Raw genomic sequence first — 6,000 nt, 5'->3', positions numbered from 1 at the left:
CTTGGAAAGGGAACAAAGGGGTATCAACATTGTGTGGATGATCCCTCATTCACTCCATCTCTTTCTCCCTTCCTCTTCCCTTGCTTTGTCCTCTCTCTCCCCCCTCCCTCCCTCCCTTCCTCCCTCCTCTCTTTCCCTCTATCCCTTTCTCCCTCCTTCACTTCTCTCTCGCTCCCTCCCTCCATCCCTTTCTCCCTCCTTCCCTTTCTCCCTCCATCCCTTCCTCCTTCCCTCCTCTCTCTCTCCCTCCATCCCTTCCTCCCTCCTCTCTGTCTTACAGCTGGAGGCAGAAGCAGTGCCAGAGGTATCAGAGAAATATGAGATTGCCTCAGTCCCGACCTTCCTCTTCTTTAAGGTGAGTCTTATTGCCTCAGTCCCGACCTTCTTCTTTAAGGTGAGTCTTATTGCCTCAGTCCCTACCTTCCTCTTCTTTAAGGTGAGTCTTATTGCCTCAGTCCCGACCTTCCTCTTCTTTAAGGTGAGTCTTATTGCCTCAGTCCCGACCTTCCTCTTCTTTAAGGTGAGTCTTATTGCGTCAGTCCCGACCTTCCTCTTCTTTAAGGTGAGTCTTATTACCTCAGTCCTGACCTTCCTCTTCTTTAAGGTGAGTCAAGTAGTGTAAAAAAACAAATTTACACTACTTGGCCAAAAGTGTTATTGGATTCGGCTATTTCAGCCACACACACGTGTATAAAATTGAGCATACAGCCATGCAATCTCCATAGACAAACATTGGCAGTAGAATGGCCTGTACTGAAGAGCTGTGACTTTCAACGTGGCACTGTCATAGGATGCCACCTTTCCCACAAATCAGTTGGTCAAATTTCTGCCCTGCTAGAGCTTCCCCGGTTAACTGTAAGTGCTGTTATTGAGAAATGGAAACGTCTAGGAGCAGCAACGGCTCAGCCTCGAAGTGGTAGGCCACACAAGCTCACGGAACGGGACTGTCGAGTGCTGTAGCACGTAGAAATCGTATGTCCTCATTTGTAACACTCACTACCTCGTTCCAAACTGCCTCTGGAAGCAACGTCAGCACAAGAACTGTTTGTCGGGAGCTTCATGAAATGGGTTTCCGTGGTCGAGCAGCCGCACACAAGCCTAAGATCACCAAGCGAAATGCCAAGGGTCAGCTGGAGTGGTGTAAAGCTCACCGCCATTGGACTCTGGAGCAGTGGAAACGCGTTTTTCTAGAGTTATGAATCACGCTTCACTATCTGGCAGTCCGATGGACGAACCTAGGTTTGGCGAATGCCAGGAGGACACTACCTGTCCCAATGCATAGTGCCAACTGTTTGGTGGAGGAGGAATCATGGTCTGGGGATGTTTTTCATAGTTTGGGCCCTTTAGTTCCAGTGAAGGGAAATCTTAACGCTACAGCATACAATGACATTCTAGACGATTCTGTGCTTCCAACTTTGTGGCAACAGTTTGGGGAAGGCCCTTTCCTGTTTCAGCATGACAATGCCCCTGTGCACAAAGCGAGGTCCATACAGAAATGGTTTGTCGAGATCGGTGTGGAAGTACTTGACTGGCCTGCACAGAGCCCTGATCTCATCCCAGTCGAACACCTTTGGGATGAATTGGAACACCGACTGCGAGCCAGGACTAATCACCCAACAAAAGTGCCCGACCTCACTAATGCTCTTGTGGTTGAATGGAAGCCCCGCAGTAATGATCCAATATCTAGTGGAAATCCTTCCCAGAAGAGTGGAGGCTGTTATAGCAGCAAAGGGGGGGACCAACTCCATATTATGGTCATGATTTTGGAATGAGATGTTCGACGAGCAGGTGTCAACATACCTTTGGTCATGTATTTTGTGAGTGTGTGTGTATAAACTCAGCAAAAAAAGCAACGTCCCTTTTTCAGGACCCTGTCTTTCAAAGATAATTCGTGAAAAATCCAAATAACTTCACAGATCTTCATTGTGAAGGGTTTAAACACTGTTTCCCATGCTTGTTCAATGAACCATGAACAATTAATGAACATGCACCTGTGGAACGGATGTTAAGACACTAACAGCTTACAGACAGTAGGCAATTAAGGTCACAGTTATAAAAACTTTGGACACTATAGAGGCCTTTCTACTGACTCTGAAAAACACCAAAAGAAAGATGCCCAGGGTCTCTGCTCATCTGCGTGAACGTGCCTTAGGCATGCTGCAAGGAGGCATGAGGACTGCAGATGTGGCCAGGGCAATAAATTGCGATGTCCGTACTGTGAGACGCTGAAGACAGAGCTACAGGGAGACACGACGGACAGCTGATCGTCCTCGCAGTGGCAGACCACGTGTAAGAACACCTGCACAGAATCGGTACATCCGAACATCACACCTGCGGGACAGAATGGTAACAACAACTGCCCGAGTTACACCAGGAACGCAAAATCCCTCCATCAGTGCTGAGACTGTCCACAATAGGCTGAGAGAGGATGGACTGAGGGCTTGTAGGCCTGTTGTAAGGCAGGTCCTCACCAGACATCACCGGCAACAACGTCGCCTATGGGCACAAACCCACCGTCGCTGGACCAGACAGGACTGGCAAAAAGTGCTCTTCACTGACGAGTCGTGGTTTTGTCTCACCAGGGGTGATGGTCGGATTCGTGTTTATCATCGAAGGAATGAGCATTACACCGAGGCCTGTTCTCTGGAGCGGGATCGTTTTGGAGGTGGAGGGTCCGTCATGGTCTGGGGCGGTGTGTCACAGCGTCATCGGACTGAGCTTGTTGTCATTGCAGGCAATCTCAACGCTGTGCATTACAGGGAAGACATCCTCCTCCCTCATGTGGTACCCTTCCTGAAGGCTCATCCTGACATGACTCTCCAGCATGACAATGCCACCAGCCATACTGCTCGTTCTTTGCGTGATTTCATGCAAGACAGAAATGTCAGTGTTCTGCCATGGGCAGCGAAGAGCCCGGATCTCAATCCCATTGAGCGCGTCTTGGACCTGTTGGATCGGAGGGTGAGGGGCCAGGGCCATTCCCCCCAGAAATGTCCAGGATCTTGCCGGTGCCTTGGTAGAAGAGTGGGGTAACATCTCACAGCAAGAACTGGCAGATCTGGTTCAGTCCATGAGGAGGAGATGCACTGCAGTACTTAATGCAGCTGGTGGCCACCAGATACTGACTGTTACTTTTGATTTTGATCCCCCCTTCGTTCAGGGACACATTATTCCATTTCTGTTCGTCACATGTCTGTGGAACTTGTTCAGTTTATGTCTCAGTTGTTGAATCTTGTTATGTTCATACAAATATTTACGCATGTTAAGTTTGCTGAAAATAAACGCAATTGACAGTGAGAGGACGTTTCTTTTTTTGCTGAGTTCATATATATATATATATATATATATATATATATATACAGTGGGGAGAACAAGTATTTGATACACTGCCGATTTTGCAGGTTTTCCTACTTACAAAGCATGTAGAGGTCTGTAATTTTTATCATAGGTACACTTCAACTATGAGAGACGGAATCTAAAACAAAAATCCAGAAAATCACATTGTATGATTTTTAAGTAATTAATTTGCATTTTATTGCATGACATAAGTATTTGATACATCAGAAAAGCAGAACTTAATATTTGGTACAGAAACCTTTGTTTGCAATTACAGAGATCATACGTTTCCTGTAGTTCTTGACTAGGTTTGCACACACTGCAGCAGGGATTTTGGCCCACTCCTCCCTACAGATCTTCTCCAGATCCTTCAGGTTTCGGGGCTGTCGCTGGGCAATACGGACTTTCAGCTCCCTCCAAAGATTTTCTATTGGGTTCAGGTCTGGAGACTGGCTAGGCCACTCCAGGACCTTGAGATGCTTCTTACGGAGCCACTCCTTGGTTGCCATGGCTGTGTGCTTCGTGTCGTTGTCATGCTGGAAGACCCAGCCACGACCCATCTTCAATGCTCTTACTGAGGGAAGGAGGTTGTTGGCCAAGATCTCGCGATACATGGCCCCATCCATCCTCCCCTCAATACGGTGCAGTCGTCCTGTCCCCTTTGCAGAAAAGCATCCCCAAAGAATGATGTTTCCACCTCCATGCTTCACGGTTGGGATGGTGTTCTTGGGGTTGTACTCATACTTCTTCTTCCTCCAAACACGGCGAGTGGAGTTAGACCAAAAAGCTCAATTTTTGTCTCATCAGACCACATGACCTTCTCCCATTCCTCCTCTGGATCATCCAGATGGTCATTGGCAAACTTCAGACAGGCCTGGACATGCACTGGCTTAAGCAGGGGGACCTTGCGTGCGCTGCAGGATTTTAATCCATGACGGCGTAGTGTGTTACTAATGGTTTTCTTTGAGACTGTGGTCCCAGCTCTCTTCAGGTCATTGACCAGGTCCTGCCGTGTAGTTCTGGGCTGATGCCTCACCTTCCTCATGATCATTGATGCCCCACGAGGTGAAATCTTGCATGGAGCCCCAGACCGAGGGTGATTGACCGTCATCTTAAACTTCTTCCATTTTCTAATAATTGCGCCAACAGTTGTTTCCTTCTCACCAAGCTGTTTGCCTATTGTCCTGTAGCCCATCCCAGCCTTGTGCAGGTCTACAATTTTATCCCTGATGTCCTTACACAGCTCTCTGGTCTTGGCCATTGTGGAGAGGTTGGAATCTGTTTGATTGAGTGTGTGGACAGGTGTCTTTTATACAGGTAACGAGTTCAAACAGGTGCAGTTAATACAGGTAATGAGTGGAGAACAGGAGGGCTTCTTAAAGAAAAACTAACAGGTCTGTGAGACCCGGAATTCTTACTGGTTGGTAGGTGATCAAATACTTATGTCATGCAATAAAATGCAAATTAATTATTTAAAAATCATACAATGTGATTTTCTGGATTTTTGTTTTAGATTCCGTCTCTCACAGTTGAAGTGTACCTATGATAAAAATTACAGACCTCTACATGCTTTGTAAGTAGGAAAACCTGCAAAATCGGCAGTGTATCAAATACTTGTTCTCCCCACTGTATATATACACAGTACCAGTCAAAAGTTTGGACACACCTATTCATTCCAGGGTTTTTCTTTATTTTTACTATTTTCTACATTGTAGAATAATAGTGAAGACATCAAAAAGATGAAATAACACATATGGAATCATGTAGTAAACAAAAAAGTGATAAACAATCAAAACATATTTAATATTTGAGATTATTCAAAGTAGCCACCCTTTGCCTTGTTGACAGCTTTGCGCACTCTTGACATTCTCTCAACCAGCTTCACGTGGAATGCTTTTCCAACAGTCTTGAAGGAGTTCCCACGTATCCTGATCACTTGCTTTACTGAAGTTGCGAGACATTGAAGCCAAGAAATTGTGAGCTACAGCATTCCGTTGCGAGCTACAACTTTGGATTGCTGATAGAGTCAGAACCGAACACTAGGTCTGTCTGCCCTCTCTCTCTCCGTCCCTCACTAGCTCGCTATGAAAGATGCAAGTGTTTGTGTTCTCGGAATTACGACAACTAATCAGTTTCCTCCATTCCAAAAATACTGAATATTAGGAGTCGATTCCTGGCGGAATTGAATCTTGACACTCCGAAATGGGAGTCGACACCGGGAGTTGACTTGCAAGGAGTCAAGGAATCAAATTATTTTGGATTCGACTCTTCACCACTACGTCATCGTCGTTAACAGTTGGAAAAATGGCAGAGAAAGGCCAGCGACAGCAGTACTGTATGACAATACTTTGAGAAGTTGAATGAGAAGGAAGTGCAGACTTTGTGAGGTGGAACTGAGGTACAGTAATAGTAGAGCAGGTACAAGGCTTCACCATCTGAAAGGGACGCACTGTGACGCCCAAACCACTGCTGGCAGCAGCACAGCTGCATTTGTTGTGAATTCATGTGGAATTTTATGAACTTTTCTTGTCGTTTATAACGGAAAACTGGCAGAAAAAAACCTGTGTTTGAAATACACATTTACAGTGTCAAGTTCATTAGTCCTTTTATTCATTTTTGTACAGTATGGAAAGTAATATGCTGCCCTTAGGATGCCTATATCAG

General features: G+C 46.0%; 1 protein-coding gene across 2 annotated transcripts in view; it reads left to right on the top strand.

Annotated features, from left to right (window-relative positions):
• Nucleotides 1–286: 286 nt before the first annotated feature.
• The window catches only part of LOC139571610 (glutaredoxin 3-like), a 28,803-nt gene continuing 23,089 nt past the window's right edge, over nucleotides 287–6,000 (top strand). Inside the window, exon 1 of one of the 2 annotated variants that reach the window (XM_071394637.1) lies at nucleotides 287–355. The gene's annotated coding sequence lies outside the window, so the exon portion shown is untranslated. Of the gene's footprint in view, nucleotides 356–504; nucleotides 521–6,000 lie in introns of those variants that run through there. The other variant, XM_071394638.1, reaches the window with a different exon arrangement.

The sequence above is a fragment of the Salvelinus alpinus genome, chromosome 3 (genome assembly GCF_045679555.1).
Source record: "Salvelinus alpinus chromosome 3, SLU_Salpinus.1, whole genome shotgun sequence".
NCBI lineage: Eukaryota > Metazoa > Chordata > Actinopteri > Salmoniformes > Salmonidae > Salvelinus > Salvelinus alpinus.
Note: the sequence above shows the minus strand (reverse complement) of the source record. Positions and strands in the feature narration are given on the sequence as shown.